This window comes from Budorcas taxicolor, chromosome 8 (assembly GCF_023091745.1).
Source record: "Budorcas taxicolor isolate Tak-1 chromosome 8, Takin1.1, whole genome shotgun sequence".
Taxonomy (NCBI): Eukaryota; Metazoa; Chordata; class Mammalia; order Artiodactyla; family Bovidae; genus Budorcas; species Budorcas taxicolor.
In genome coordinates, this window is record NC_068917.1 from 63,938,232 (window position 1) to 63,955,245 (window position 17,014).

Sequence of the window (17,014 nt, forward strand, 5' to 3'; positions counted from 1 at the left end):
AATAATAAGAGTTTGTTCCTAAAAGACATCACTGGATTCCCCCTCTCCTTTTTAAAAACTCAATTCCAGATAGAATAACCTAGCTAGGACAGAGTCAAGACGGGACCCAGCTTCTGCAGCAGCTTCTCTCTCCTGCTGGTTATTCTCTCAGTCATCTGCACCAAGGCAAAGAGCAGAAAGCCAGGGGAAAAAAGACACCTTGACAAATCAGTGATCCTGCTGCCCTGCAAACATGCAGAATGAGCTCGGAGCTGGGAAACAGGAGGCAGAACTAAGGCAGGCGTGCGAGCAGGAGAGGAGCTGCCGGGGCCTGGGGTTATATGCCACCTCTGCCACTAACAGAGCGGGCAAACGCACAGGCTCAAAATCAGACTGCTTGGGGTTGAATCCCAGCCCTGCAACTTACTAGCTGCATAACCCTAGACTGATTATTTAACCTCTCATCTTTTCCATCTACTAAAGGGCAACAGTAATAGTACCCACACTTTCTTAAAGCTGGTGTTACACACGCTGTCTGTCACACAGTGAGCGCTTCAGTCTCAATGTCAGCGGCACCAATTACACTGCAAGAGGGGGCTGGGAGCAGAGACCTGGGTCCTGGCTCCATCTCTCTTGTGGACCACTCACCCTCAACTGGTCCTCTGAGACCATCAATTCCAGCTCCCGCATTTCACAGAGGAGGACACTGAGGCCCAGAGAGGGGAAGAAATGGACAGAGTTCACACAGCAAACTAGTGTTAGATTTCCAATCTAGGCTCCTTCCGCAACATTGTACTGCTTCTTAAACATGCTAAGCATCAGTCTGTACATTGTGGATGAGGTTGGCTGTCACAGGGTGGCACCAGGGATCACTAAATGCAATGACAGAGGGGAAAGTCCTCAGCAAGCCTTCTGAAGCCTGTGCCACCTCAAGGAATTCAGGCCACTACTCAGCACACAGTAGGCACCTGACATATTTATCGCGTGCATTGCACTGTCTTTTCTCACTGCCAAGTAAATTCCCTGAGGTCAAGGGCGTTTCATATCAGAGTATCGGACACGCGGCTGGTTCTCAGTAAATATTTGTTGAGTGAACAAATGAGTGATAGATAGTGTGTCTGAAAAGAGAACTGTTCCGGGCGGAGGCGGGTGTCAGGAGGAGGGAGGAAAAGGAACCCTTTGGTTCTCTAACTAGAGGGAAAGCAAGAGATTGAAGAGAAAAAAATACCTCCCCATAGCCACTCCTTCACATCTGTGCCCTGCCAGTCCCCAGGCTGGACACTGAGAGAGCCACTGGAATGAACTGGAAGTCGCCCTGCCCATGGAACTCACCAACCAATGGAGGAGGCAGGAGAAAGCTGCTGGGCTCAGGGGCAGCCATGTGGCTGGCATCCTTCTTTGTGGGGATAGCAGGGCTTCCTGTGGGAGGTGCCATGCCACAGAGAATGGAGAAGCAGGCAGGACAGAGATGGAATGAAGGCACTCTCTCCAGAGCAGAGGGCACAGAGACAGCATCACCACATGTGGTGTGCTGAAATGCAGCCCCGAATTTGTCAAGCCATGCCCCCTAGCAGCAGCGATGTCTTTGTGTCTTTTTCTACTTTTCCAATGGAGCAAAAGACAAAAATTGATGCCAGGTTATCACTCGACAAGATCAGAAGTCCCCTCACACCCAGAGGCAGAGGGAAGAAGAGACCACCGGAACACCAGGAGGACGGGACTGTCCAACAAGAGAGGAAGGGATTTACGAACCCCCAGCCCAGCCCAAATCTGCACTGTGGTCCAAGGCGACAGCGGTGGGCGTCGTCCACCCCAGCACCTCGATCCAAGGCGCCCAGGCAGCCCGGCCTCTCCTCCGCCGGCTCGGGGTGCACAGCGTCCCCTGGGCTCCTGGCACTCGGCGAGCCGGTCCCCCGCCACCGGTGTCCCTTGCCTCCGCGCGCATCGTCTGCTCCGCTGCCCGGCTCCCGGCTGCCGCCGCGCCCGCGCTCCCCGGGGCCCGAAAAGCTGGCATCCGTTGTTACCATAACAAACTCAATTGTTCTCAGCAGGGCCCCGACAAATAAAGTCATTCATTACGGGCCTCTCCCCGCCGCCGCGGGCTGCGCGGCAATCAGCGGGCCGCCCGCCGCCCCCTCGCGGGCCGAGACACGCGCCAGCGCGGGTACCTGCCGGGGCCGGGCCCGCGGCGCCGCGGCCGCCACGCTGTGCCCGCGGCCCCGCCGAGGCCGCGCCGGCTGGGGGAGCGCCGGCCGCCTATTAGTTTTATCTCCGCGCGTCAATTGACTTACACTGATTGGCTTCCTGCCGCCAAACGTCAATTAAACTGCAAATGCTCGGCGGAGGCCTGGCGGGCCTCCTGGCCGAGGGCGCCGCGCGCTCCCTTCCTTTTGGCGCCGAGTTCTGACCGCGGCTGCGTCTCTTTCTCCGGCCGCGCGGCGCAGGCAGACTCCATGCACTCCTGCAAGGTGTCCCCCCTCCGTTCTGGGCCGACTTGGCGCCCCGACACCCGGCGGCGGAGAAGCGTCTGGCCTCTCCCCGTCGCCCCCAGGCCCTCGGCCTCTTGTAGGGGCTTGATTTCGCGGAGTGGCACGGAATAGTCATCAAAGATCCTGGCACATGACTCCTGGTGCGACCTTGAGCAAATCCAGTCCGCTCCGCTGGGGCCTGGCTTTCGTCGCCGGCCAGGGGGGCCTGAAGGAGGCGGCCGGGGGCCCTGAGTCCGGGTGTGCGGAGGTCAGCAGAATCACGAGCCTTCACTCGCGCCGACCCGGCCGAGCCAGGCACGGGCACGGGCCGGTCTTCTCAACAGCCCTCTTAAGTAGGTGTAATTATCCCTCTTTTACAGGCAAGAGGATTGAGGCTTAGGGAAGAGGTTACAGGCTAGGGAAGAGGCCGACTGGGTTTCAAAATGGGCAGCCAGACTTCAGAAGCTTGTGGCTTCGTTATTGTGTGCTGTCCTCTCGGGGAAGGCACCGTGAAGAAATAAGAAAGGGAAAGAGACAGGGCGCTCGCCTAGAGCTGGGAACCCGCCACTGCCAAGAGCAGTTCTTCTTGCCAGTTGTTCTACATCCATATGAAATTCTTACAATAATTGTATGACCTAAGGGTTAGAGTCCCCATTTTACAGATGGGAAAACTGACCCTTGGAGAAGTTAAGGAATTTCTCCAAGGTCACCTGGGATGAACTACAAGTGCCTAACAACTACACTCATACCTACATGGAGCTTGACGGTTTATAAGCACCTTCTCACGCGACACTCCTTCTGAGTTGACACAGGACTTTGAGAAAGGAATTATGCCCTCTCTTTGCCAATAAGACAGGCCAGGCATGGCTTGCCCAGGATCACCAACACTCAAAGCCAAGGCCTTGCAGTTCCCAATCCCGGGCTTCTGGCCCTTCCTCCAGGAGACCTGGAGCAAAAGTGACTCAGGCACAGGCCCTGCTCCTCCCCTCTCCCCACTCTGTGGGAAGCTATAGAGGGTAGTCAGGCTGGAAAATGCTTAGGCTCGTGGGAAGAGCCGGAAAGGGGGTCTCCCAGGAAAAAAGGCATTTTCTGGAAGGACCAAACGTTAGGCCCTCAGAGAGATTTGGCGGGTTTTCCTCCACCATCTCCCATATCCCCGCTCCCCACCTTCCTCCTTGGCTGTTTCTGTCTGCCTCCTACAAGCTCTGCCTTGGGAGCGAGTATGCAGGTTCTTAACTGATAAAATGTGCCAGCGTTTAAAAGATACAAACCGGACCAATCGTTCTTTTCAGAAAAGAGATGTTAGCGGAACAAAAGTACCATTCAAAAGTGCCGGATGGCATTTGTGTCTCAGACAGAAAGGAAACGAAGAGAGAGAAGATGGAGGAGGAGGGAGGGGGAGCAGCAGGCAGGAGGGAGGAGGCAAGATCTGGAGATGGAAGGGTTATCCGGCCAGCTCTTCGCATCCAAGTGGAAGATCCAGAAGGCAGGGATCTGACTGAGATCACAAAGCAAGATAGTAGAGAACTGCAGCCAGGAACCCAGGCCTCTCTACCCTGTGACCTGTTCATCCTGCCACTGCAAGCTGCCCTTAGCTACAACTCGAATTGTTCGCTTCCAAGACAAAGCAGAGCTAAAATTTTGCCAATGTAAATTCTGGTGCATATATCTTTTTCTTCTCATCCTGGCCTGAATAATCCTATCATTAGACTTAGCAAAATAAATGAAATAATCATCTGAAAAAGAGAGAAAGATGGGAATTCCCTGGCAGTCCAGTGGTTAGGACTCAGTGCTTTCACTATGGTGGCCTGGGTTCCATTCCTGCTTGGGGAATTACAAGATCCCACAAGCTGCAAGGTGTGGCAAAAAAAAAAAAAAAAAAAATAGAAATTGAGAGAAAAACAAGAGCTAGGAATTTAGAAAGTTCTCAACACAGTCTTTTTTGAGGAATCTGGATTCAGGGTTAAAATTCTTCTCTGATGATAAAAATAATGGGAACTGCTATTGTTAAAATTTGCCATGTGCCAGAGCTGATCAAAATACTATAGGTAACATTTTTTTTATTACCAGGAAAAGCAGGAATCATTATCCCCTTTTAACAGATGAGGAAACAAGCTCGGAGACATTCAGGCCCTTGTCAAAGCTTGCACAGCTACTGAGTGGCAGGGCTGGGCTCACAAACTCCAGTCCACCCGCGGTGCTACTCTGCTGTGGTGTGAAGTCCACATGTGATCAGCCAACTGCACTGGAAGGTGACCAACTTGAAGATGTCACACGGAACTGTGCACAGCAGCGTCAGGAGAAGCGTGAGAAAAGACTGAGTATCTGAGTGAGGAAGCAGGCTCTGTGCAGAGGTTCCCCTGAGCTCAGCCTGGCAGGGCGATGGGACAGCGTAACTGAAACAAAAGGTGGGCTCGAATTCCCCTGTTGGAGAGAGCTAAGGACATTCCCACTGATGCCATCCTGAGTGACACTCTGTGAGAGGCAGACCAGGGTGGCAGGTAAGGCTACTCTGGAGCCAGCTAGCCAGGGGCCAGTCCCAGTAGTGCCTCTGGGGAGCTGTGTGACCGTGGGTCATTTCCTGAATCTCTCTGAAACTCTATAAAATGGGGGTGATAAAAAGTTTCACCTGGTACAGTGGCAATGAGTATCAAACGCATTAATAGTTTAAAATACAAATGGCAGGGACTTCCCTGGTGTTCTAGTGGTTAAGACTCTGTGCTTCAAATGCAGGGGACGGAGGTTCAATTCCTGGTGGGGGAACTAAGATCCCACATGCCATGTGGCCAAAAAAGTAAATAAATAAAAGGAATATATATGGCAAACCCTAAATAAGAACTAGCCATTAGAGTTACAGTTCCCATTTGAGGCTGTGATCTATATATACTTGGGGCATATGCTCAGGTAAGGCAGGCAGAACAAGGGCCCTAGACACCAGCATGGAGAGCTATGCATATTTGTGCATGTGCACACACACGCATGTGTGTTTAAATTACAGGAGAGCTCCCTCCCCATTTTGAATGGTTGTCATGAAGTCCTTTCTATGGACCCAGGCAGCAGCACTGGAGGGTCGAGGCATTGGAGTCAGGCAGGGGTAAAAGGAAGAAGTCTGGTGTGCAGGGCTCTGGGTTCTCCCCAGCAGCCTGCAACCCCTGACCAGATGGGCTCCAGGCTTCTGTGACACGCAGAGTCCCTATTCAGTACATATTTGTTACCAAGAACCAGCCCTGTGCTGGGCACTAGGGCCAAAATTGTGACCACTACAGACACTATTCCCGTCCCCACAGGGCTCACAGTCTCTCAGGGAAGACAGATGAGTGACAAATGTGATATTTTTGTCAACAGGCAGGTTCTGTGTGCTGCAGATGGGGCCAGGGGAGCTGACAGTTAGGAGTAAGCCCTGGGGAAGCCTTCACTTTTAGGAAGTGACATGAGCTGGATCCTGAAGTTGTGGGTAAATGGTGGGGTGGGGGAGGGAGCAGTTTCCAGGTGGTGGGAACAGCATTATCACAAAAGGTGTCCTTTACTGAGCACATATCATGCATCTGGGTCCTCCCAGGCACCTGGTGTGCATTACCTCATTCAGTCCACATAGCCACCCAAACAATGGGTGCCCTTGTTTTACAAAGAGGGAAACTGAAGTTCAAGAACCTGCCCAAAGTCACACAAGTAGATACAGGTGGAGTCAGCACCAGGACCCTGGTTGCCTGGCTCTACCACCCATGCATGTGACCCTTAGGCTGCAAGCAGGAAACAACAAGTGGTATTCAAGGGATGGAAAGAGTTTTGGTACGACTGGGGTGAGCATGAAAAAAGGAGGGTGGAGAGGGACAGGGCTCATGAGGTGGGCATGGATCTGACCACAGAAGATCTAGCAGACTTGTTAAGAAGTTTGGATGATTTCTGAGAACAGTGCGCAGATTTGAAGAGTGAAAACTCTTCAGGCAAGTCACTGATCAGAACTGTATTTTAGAAGTGCCCCTGGGGCTGCTATTCAGGAAGTGGGCTGTTTGGAGAAGTCAGTGACACTGGAGGTGGGGACCTGCTTGGAGGCTACAGCAACAATCCAAAGGAAAGGAGATGGTGCTTTGACCAAGGCAGTGGCAGTGGGAACTGAGAGAAATCAGCATTTTCATGAGCTAGTTGGGCCAGAGATGCAGTGACGTTGAGAAAACACCTACGGTAAGGACTGGTTTGTGGTCACAGGCAGAGGTGCAAACTTTCTGAGTAGTGAGGATGGAGGCCTGCTTCTGGCTAACTTAAGTTGCCAGGGAAAATAATACATAGCAACCCCTCCCTCTCCTACAGCACCAAAAAAATGTCAAAACATTTTCCAGTTGGCTATTTTATCTAACAGGGATATGTTTATCTCCAGGGAGATGTTACTATTATCCCCACAGACAGGAGGTGAGCTGCCCAAGATCACACAGCCGATGGAGAACTATCCTGAATCCAACTCCAGCTCCAATGCTTTCTCTGGCACACCACCGAATGTCAGAGCCCAAAAGATTGCTCAGCTCATCTGTCCAAATCTCATTTTAACACAAGGAAAACAAGACTAGAGAGAAGTGACTTGCCCAAGGTCACACAGCCAGCAAGTAAAAGCTTAGAACCGAGGACTGGACTCCCAAAAAGGTTTGCATCAAGACATCTCCACCATGGAGGTGAGGAAGGACAGCTTGACCCCCAACAGCAATGTCCCAGCCTCCTCCTTCCCTGAGTAAATGCTGGCAGATAAGTGAAACTCAGACAAATGGTCCACCTGCCTAGGCACTGCTGCCCTCCACCAAATTACCAAGCTCACAAATGGTCAGTGCACACTGCCCTGCCACCCCTCTTGTCCCTAACCCTAGACAGCAACTAAGCTGTCTTGGGTCGATGGTGCCACCTGGTGGCTGGCACTGGGAAGTGTCTGACCCCCTTGCTTTTCATCTTGCTCTTTTCTAGTCTCTGAGGGAGCTGTGCCTTTCTGTTCCCTCTCATAGATCAGCTCATCTCACTACAAGCATATCTCTTCTAGCATTTTTCAATTCTTCCTAAGTGACTTTGGGAAATTCTATTTTTCTCCCTCACCTCCATTTTAGTCCATTAGCCCAAGGAAGGAGTAATGCAAATAATAAACTTGTGCCAATGAAAATTGGAAATTTCAAAGTGAAATTACACACACACACACACACACACACACACACACACACACCACTGGCATTCTGCAGAAACTCAGAAGCCCCGGTGGAATGAGAAAAGAAAGTCTCCCTTTTTTTCAATTCTCTTTCATACCTGCTTTTCCTCAAAGGCTAGGAGGCAAGATAAATACCAAATTTATTTCTTTCTTTCATGTTATTTTGTTTAATTCCTAATCAACATTATTTGCTGTGGTTTTTCCTACCAAAACTATGCCTAGGGTCTGCCCTAAATGGAGTACAGAGCTCAGCTGGGATGGGGAGATGCAGCTAGATCCCCAAACATCCACTTCCCGGGCCCTTGGAGAGCACTAGGTAGCTGCTGTTGGCCCTGAAGGAAGCCTGATGGACAGAGATCAGACCTCAAACCCTTTAGATAATCTGCTAGAAGTGAAAGCCTCCGCAGCTGTGGAAGTTCAAGGTTGGCAGAGGACCCAGACGCCCTGCACATCCCCATCTGCTAGAGAACAATTTCCAAAGCCCAGGAAGTCTTGTCACTCCATCCCCCAGCTCAGATGCCTGCCACCATGGTTCCCACTGCATTCAGGAAAAAAGAACAGGAGAAACTGACAGCACCTTTCTTTTAATAAAAACCACTTAACTGTCCTCCCTCTCTGTACAAATGATGAATAAGCTCAGAGTCTGCAGCAGCCTGAAGCAGAGATTCTCAAACTCTAGGCCAGGGACCCCTTCAGTGATCCCCAAGACCCTTTCAAAGGGTTTGTGAGTTCAAAGCTATTTCCATAAAAATACAAAGTTGTTATCGACCTTGTTCACTCTGATGCTTTTCCAGAGGCTCTAAGATGTGTAATACCACAACAGATTGGAATCAGAAGCAGCTATGAGAATCCGGCTGTCTTCTATTAAGCCAGATACTAAAGAGATTTGCAAAATCATAAAGCAGTGTTGTTTTAAATGTTTTGGTTTGGGAAATATAGTTCTTTCTTATTTTAAACAACATGCTTTTATGTTACTTGCTTATTACTGCCATTTTTAATGAATTAATAAATATTTTAAAATTTTGTCCGTTTTAATTAACCCACATAAATTCGAAAGCTCTTTGGGGTCCTTGAACGTCTTTAAAAGTTGAAAGAGGTTCCAAGACTGAAAGTTTGAGAACCACTTGTCTAAAATAAGGCCAAGAGGACTCGAGACGGGACCAGAAGCTCAGAATCTTGGTACCAAAGAGAACCTTGACCCCATGTTTTAGATGAGGAAACTGAGGCCCAAAGAGAGACAGGGACTTCCCCAAAGTCACCAGCAAGTTAGCCACAGAATGAGGACTGGAACGCAGAGCCCCAGGGTCCCTCCCCTGTCTCATGAGCCTCTGGTAGTTGGAGCTCTTTGAAGTCCGGAACTGCAGATTGTGCGGCCAAGGATTAACCATATTCCAAAGGCAGAGAGCACAACCATAGGATCCTCTGCCTCGCTGAGGACCAGGGCATGCTGGGTGGGGAAGAAAGTCAAATTCACACCACCCTGGACTCCAGACGGCCCCAGCAGGGAACCTGCCCGCCATGAATGAGACCGTCTCCTCTACTGTCCCCTCAACTGCTGACCCACACTTCTCCTTCTGGTTGACCCCAGAGCTGACTCACACTGTGCCCCCCTGCCCTTTACATCCCCCAGGGCTCCCTGGGACACCAGCTCATAGCCCCGTGGGAAAAGCTGGTTGGGGGAGGGGGAGCTTGGGTAAAGCAGGTGTGCAAACAGGGTTGGGGGAGGGTGTTCAGTGGTGTCGGCTCTCACGAGGGCTCTCACTCACTGAATCAAAGTGAAACTCGGGGATCCAGAGGCCAGGAGGAACTGAAACCTGACCCCCTACACCCAAGGGACAGACCCCACGCACCAGGGAAAGGCCCAAGGAGCCCCTCTAATTGACCACCTGGCCTCAAGTCCCCTGCTTTACCAAGGAAGCCTCAGACCCTTGTCCACCTGGGGCTCAGCTGAGGTGCCAATGACTGCAAGGCCAGAAGGACAGGAAAGTGGCCAGCCAGGCTGGGAGATGGGTCTTCAGCATCACTGCCACTAAGCGCCTCCCCGTGCCTGGACTACCCTATCTGGCAGATGTGGACTGATGACCCCAATCTCACTGTTCTGTGCTGCCAAGGGGGTGGAACTTCTTGGCCTGCCCTACTGCCTCTCCTACCTCACCCACCTCTGGCCTGAGAGGTGGCCAGTTTCCTGACCACATGCGCACACGCATATACACACGTGCACAGCCCCACCCAGCTCAGTCATTGCCCTGCCTCCCACAGACTTTAGCTGCCATAGGCTGGACTCAACGAGACTTGTTCTGCAGAATCCAAAATAGGACTCCAGAAGCTCAAAGGCATTCAGGTAGAGAAAAATAGACCACAAATATTGTGAGCAAGGTGAGTAGGGAGCAGTCTGAGGACCTCAGGCCCAGGAGCCCCTGACCATTGCTGCCATGTAGAAAAGCCTGCCCAGTGTTGCCAGACCTGATTTTTTTTCCCAAGAAAAGCCAGACACCCTATGGGAAATATCCTTGTTTTTAAATGTCAGTAACTAACTCAAAATCATTTTAAATACAGGACAAGCCAAGTAAAGCATGACTAGCAGGCTGGCAGTTGTGTTCAAAGTGATGCTATCTGAGCAAACATGTTGGTCCAGGCCCCTGCCCAGACAAAAAGAGCACTCGGGGAAGGGCCCCCTGCATGGCCAGCTTGAGGGTACATGAAGGGGATACCTTGTGAAGGGCAAGGAGGGAACCTGCCCTGCTGAAGCCCCAGGAGAGGCCAAGACAAAGTAGTGGTCATTTCCTTCTCTCTCTGCAGAATCTGTCTGGTCTCCAAAGTGGCATGCTGGTCTGGATGAATCCAAGGGCCTCAGCCAGAGGTGAGGCACCAATGACCCATTGAAAAATCCCCCAGGGACTAGATTGCCTCTGGAAGCCAGGCCAACCTTAAGGACAGCATACCAGGTGGAGGGCCTTGCCTGGATAATGGCCCAGAGACAGAAGAGCTCAGAGAAGATGCAGGGACAAAAGCACCAGAGGGATGGGGAGGAGGAACGGGAGGCCAGGGAGGGAAGGTCAGGGCTCGTTGTCTAGAGTTGAGGCCCAGGAGTGATAGGCTAATGGGGTCAGGTCAGGGCTGCTGATGGCTTTCAACGGTGGGGGCAACTAATAGGCTGAGCAGAATGGAGGAAAGGAGAGGAGATAAGAAACTAAGATTTGGCCCATCAAATGGCAGTAGAGTACCAAGGATGTTCTGAGGAGTCCATTCTGTCCCTCTAGGTTTCCTGAGTTTTTACTGTGTGACCTGGTCAGACCCCTTCTCTTCTTCAAGCCTGTTTCCCCATCTGAATGATGACTAGGGTGACATGTCCCAGGTGCTCTCCAAGGGCCTTCCAGCTCTGACAAGGGCTGGTGAAAACCAAGCTGGTGATCCCAGGCCCAGGTGTTCTGCTTTCTGCCCTCCATAATGGAGGTCTCCACTGTCTTGTGCATCCAAAGGCCTCACTTCATGGAAGACTGAGGCTTAACCCTTTTATTCTTCCATCAAGGGGGCTAAAGGTCCGGAAGGAAAAGGAAGCAAAGGAAAATGAGTGGCCCTTTCCTTTGCAGCTGACACCTGGGGGCGCTGTTGTTCAGTCTTGGCGCCCAGAGGGAAAGACAGTTACAAACAGGAAGTCGGTGGGGGCAGGTCAGCCAGTTTCAGCTGCCAAATAGAACTGCAGATGGAACCTGCTTGCCCTCAGCCTGTGACCGGCCTCACACACCCTCAAAGCCCCAGTCTCCCTCAGTGGCTATTTATTAAAGTCTTAACTTCCACCAGGCCCTGGAGCTATAAACCCTTTGCTGGAATAATTTCATTTTATCCTCAAAATAACACACAAAACGTGTGCCCCCTCTACTTTCCAGATAACAAAATGCAGGCTCAGAGAATTAAGTAACTTGCCAAAGATTTCACCACACGGAGTCCTCAGACCAGCTGGTCCCTGGCCTGTGAGCCTGGGGCCTGGCCTTAACATCTCGTCTTTTTTATTGAGGCAGCAGGGGGTGGGGAGGTGGGGTGCAGTCTCCAGAGATCACCAGTCTTTGGAATGGTGGCGCCACAAGCGTGCCTACAACTCGGAAATCCCAAAGTTGTCCACACATCTCATTCCCTGCTGGGAATCTGAGCAGAGTCTCTGCACCTTCTGCTCCAGCCTTCGGTCCCAAGCCCAGAGCAACAGACAATGTCTGAGCGTCAGCAAAGGAGAGGAAGACCGGGGCCTGCCCTGAAGTCAGAGGGTCCCCGGGGCCCTTCGTGGTCTGTGAACTTCTGAAACCCCTTCCCTCCCCAGTATGGCTCCCACGGAGGTCTGAGCTGAGGCTGTTGGCCCTGGAGAAGGAGAGAGAAGAGCTGGTGAGAGAGAGAGGGAGCTCATACAAGAAAAGAGGGTGAGTGAGTGTGAGGGTGAAAGAGAGAAGAGAGTGAATATGAGGAAATAGAAAGAGTGAGAGCTGAAACAAGACAGAAGGGGACACAGAGGAAGTCCCTTAAACAGGACATAAACAGAGGCAGCGAGGCCCAAACAAAAGATGCAGGGAGAGACACAGACAGAGATGAGTCACCCCAGGGAGAGGGATGGACACAGTCATGGCAGGAGCCCCGCTCCCTGCGCACGCCCCTAAGCCTCCCCGCGAGGGTCTTGCGAGACTTGGCATCTTTTCAAAAGGACAGGCCTCTTCTGGTGCCCTCTGTCCCCAGAAGGCAGCCCAGGGCCCAGAAACCCACCTGCAGTGTATCCCCTACCGCCCCACAAGAAGCTTCCAGCCCCCACAGTCCACACCAGCGCTGGACTGGCCAGCTTCCTGAGCTAGTGAAAGGGATTCGCACTCGGCTGACCTCGGTGTGTTCAGGGCCTTTCAAACTGGGGGGATGAGGGGAGGGGGAGGTCGAGGGGACCTGAATGGGGGCCCCGGAGACAGCGGAAGGAGGCCCCACCAGAGATCAAAGGCCCAGGAAGGAACAGAGGGTCTGGGGCTGCCCTTTCACCCATGGCCGCTATTCACAGCTCTGCCCGCTCTGCCAAGGCCAGCCCACCACCACCTCCTTGGGGCCTTCCGGGAAGGGAGGCACTGCCCCGGGCTCTGTCCCCCTCACCCAGCAGGATTCCTCAGGTCCAGGCCACAGCTTTCTCCACGGATGCCCTCGGGACAGCCCAACCCAGAGATGAAGCTGCCCCTCCGGCCTGGGCAGCACCCCAGCCTGACTCTCAGCCATTCACAAGCCTCTTGAGCCCTCTGTGCACGGGGCCCTGTGCCAGGAGGCCAGGTTGGGGATAGAAACAGGTGATGCAGCCCCGCCCAGTCAAGCCCACATGATGGCGAATGCAGAGTCAGACAGCAGGAGGGAAAACAAGTAGGCAGAACCAATTTGGAATGCCAGGCAGTCAGAGAAGCACTTGCCACCCAGATTGTAACAGGCCTCAAAAGTCACGGAGTCCAAACCAGAATGCTTTCTTTGGCTCTTCTGCCACCAGCCCTGTTCATGCCTCCAATGATGGGGAGCTCGCTACCTTTCCAAGCTGAGGCTTCTAACCTTGGTCCAGCCTGGCTCTTGTCTGAAAGCTGTTCCTTGCACTGAGCCATGATCTGCTCCCTGTAGCTTCCTTTAGCCAACCCCAGCTCTGCCCTCAGAGGCCCCATGGACCTTCTCTGCTGCCTCAGCCGCAGAACTGTTCATCTGAGATTTAGACACAGTGGCCACGCTCCCAAGGCTGGTCTTGGAGACAAATGCCCCAGGAAGAGTCCTAGAATTTCTAGGCTAAAAGGGCCCTTGGCAATCCCCTGGTCTAATAGTATTCTAACTTATTTCTTTTCGCTAAAGAATTTTTTGCTCAAATTGAGCTTTCCATGGAAGACAAAAATAACCAACAGAAACATTCCTGGTTGAGGAGACTAGAGACTCCCCACCCCCACCACCACCATCCTCACTAATTGTGAACCCTCTACAGGCACATGACCAATCCATTCTACCGAGGACTATTTACTGAGCACCTACTATGTGCCAAGCAGGGTGTCCCTGGTGTCTCAGTGGTAAAGAATCTGCCTGCCAATGCAGGAGACGTGGGTTCAATCCCTAGGTCGGGAAGATCCCCTGGAGAAGGAAATGGCAACCCACTCCAGTATTCTTGCCTGGGAAATCCCATGGACAGAGGAGCCTGGCAGGCCACAGTCTGTGGGATCGCAGAGTTGGACATGACTTTGCAACTAAACAACGACAATGTGCCAAGCACTTGTATTCAAGCCATGTCATGCAGTACAAAAGCCACTGGGGACATGCGGCTATTGAGCCACTGAAATGTGGCTAAGTGCAACTGAGGAAATTTTCATTTTGTTTGATTTTAATTCATTTAAGTTTGAAAACAGCCATGCAAAATATTTTTCCCTTCATAAAGTGCCACTTCCTATGAGAACCCTTTCCAGATCCTTTGGGTCAATGTCAGCCCTTCCCTGCCCTGCCTTTCTGCTCTGGTGGCATCCTCCCATCACAGCATCACCCCACACACTGCCTGTCACAGGGACTTTAGGTTACCACTATTGCTCACCAGCCTGCCAGGTCTAGAGGCCAGGTCCTCTGTAATGGAACTCTCCCATCACCCACCCCTGCCTTGAACCCTGAGCAGGAGCGCAGAGCCAGGAAATGCCCACAGGGTAAAATCCAAGTCCAAGTGGGAGGAGACTGTGAACCAGAGTTGAGCAAGCCACTTCACTGTGCACAGCCTCAGTCACCCATCTGAGAAATGGGATGAGGACCCTCAGCTGTCTTCCTTTCGGCCGTTTATTGCCTGTCTTGCCCCATGGCCCGTCACTCAGTCTGCTGAGCGCTCCGGAGGAAAATGGTGTTATGGCCCGCAGCCTCAATGGGCCAGAACCCAGTTCACCAGCATTTCCCCTGTGTTTCCCCAGTGACTGATTCTTACTTTCTCACCACACTCTTGGCAGCATCCAACCTGCTGACCATGCCCTTTTGCTTGAAACCCTCCTCACACCATCCCCAGGCTTGGTCCAGCCCAGGGAGCTGGGGAGCTGAAGCCTCAGGGGCTCTCCCCACTCCTCAGCTCACCCAACCCCCTCGCCAAAGCTCTGTGGCTTTGCCAACATCATGAAACTCCATGGGGCCTTGGTTTCCTCCCCTATAAAAAAGGGGTAGCAATCTCCACCTCTTCAATTCCTCCCAAATCCAATGCAAGGATTCAGAGAGCTATAGGGGGAGGATGGAAAGGACAGTGGGGAGCACCTTGCTATACTCCTCCCAGGCAGTTTGCTGATACAAGCAAGGGCACTTCCAGCCACCTCTCTGCCCAACCACAACCACCCTCAGTGATGCAGGGCAGGGAGTGGGTAGGGGCTCTACTTGTTGCTTGGTCTCTCAATCTTTCTAATCCTGTAAGCTTTCAGGACCATCAACTCATTCTCCCTTAGCCCCAGGCCACAGATGGGATTACCTCCTAAGTTTTTCTGGGGATCAGGGCTCAATCATAAATTCCAAAACTGAGGATCTGAAAGATCATCAAACCCCGCATCTGATTCTTGATACTCTTACACAGCAGCCCAGCAAATGGCCACCTGGGCCCTACTAACACACCTCTGGTAATGGGGCACTCACTACTTTCTGAGGCAGCCCATTTTTGCCTTAGACCACTCTCATATTTGCAGACTTGTACTCTGAGCTGAAATCTTTTCTGCATCTGCCTCACACTGGCCTTTGAGGCTAAACAGCAGAGTCTCATTCCTTTTGCCTTCCATGTCAGCCCTCCAAATATTTGGAAGCAACAATCCAGCCCTGCTCATTCTCCTCTTCTTGGTACCAAAACATCCTTAGAGCCCTAAGGTGTTCCTCCAAATACTTCTTCATCAGGTCATCCCCATCTGGACACATCCCAATTTGTCACTGTCCCTCTTCAAGGTCAATACTTTGGGTCACAGCCTTCAGGAAGGATCTGCCCAGCACAGAAGTGTGGACGAACAATACCCACATCTTGACCATTCTACACTTTCTCAAGCAGCTTGGGAGGCTAGAGTGACCACTCACCAGAGACTGAAAGCCCTTAGCGCACTTGACAAACACAGTGACACAATCTCCCCCATTCAGGACCTGTGTGTTTGATGGTAAACATCAAACTCAATTTTTCTTTTTTTCTCTTCAAAATTCTACCTCTAATCTTCAGCCTCTGAAGGAGCCTCAAATACCTGCCCCTCCACATGGTCAGTCACAGCAGGCTCCAGCTTGAGCACAACTGCAGTGAGTCCAGGTGACAATGAAAAGATGACACCATCAACCCCATAAACCAACAGAGATGGTAGGCCCACCGCCTCCTGCAGGAACAGGGCACAGCAAGCCACCAAGTAAAAGACTTCTGACATCTGTTGACATCAGGAGCAGGGGGAAAGAGGTGAAGCAGTTTCCAAAAGCCGTGGATCATCTCCCATAGCTCGACACAGAGGCCGTGGGCCCAGCTCCTGCATGGCCTGGAACACACAGACCACACGCCAATCCACCGCCAGGCCGACTCAGTTTTCTAGTTACGGATCGTAAGTACTTAGGCACGTGCTCACACAGAACATACATCCCTTACAGGGAGTTGAGAAGGGGACTTGTGCCAAAAAACTGAATAATTGAATCAAGATTTCTGTCACGCTGCTCTCAGGCCCTAGACCCTGGCCTTTTTTTCCTTTCCTTTCCTGACCAAGGTTTTACAGACTCCCAGGGGGGTCATTCCTCCTCTCAGACCCATTAATGTCAGCCCAAACTGGCAGCCCATCCAGGGAAAGGAGATCAGGGTTAAGGTGGACCAGTGCTTGGGACAGAGGCAGCCAGTTCTGGAGGCCTGGGCAGCATACTGAGGGTTGAGAAAAACCAACAGGGAAGATTGACATCTATTTAATCCCTGGGAGGCCCCTGCACTGGCCCTAAGGGCAGAGATGAGATTATTCACTTCCTCAACCACCCCCCTCCCAGCACCACGCTGAAGGCCTGGGAGAGACCCCACTCGCTAAGCCTACTACAGGAGGTGTGCCCCTCTCACTATGCCCAGATCCTTCCTCTCCCCAGGGGTCCCCCCAAAAGGGGCCATTGCTGCTGTGCTCATACCCCCACACCTGCCAAGGGACCAGCTTCCTAGAGGCGGCAAAGCACAGGCCATGGAGTCCTGCCAGGACTGCCTTTCCCTCCAAAGGGTGAAGATGGGAGGAGGCCAGGAAGAAGTCCAGTCCCAGCCGGCCCCTCGTCCTCTCCCAGAAGGCTTAGCCCCTTCCCCGAGGGTCAGGTGGGGGCTGGGCCCGGCGCCTCCAGAGCTCTGCAGGTAAGGGGAGCGCATAGCAGTCATCTGTGCTCCCGCCCCTGACCAAGGGCCTGGAAACAGATCCCTCAG

At 52.3% G+C, this 17,014-nt stretch overlaps 1 protein-coding gene across 1 annotated transcript in view; it reads right to left on the bottom strand.

Annotated features, from left to right (window-relative positions):
* Nucleotides 1-17,014, bottom strand: part of PAX5 (paired box 5) — a 171,193-nt gene that overhangs the window by 131,256 nt on the left and 22,923 nt on the right. The window lies entirely within an intron of this gene.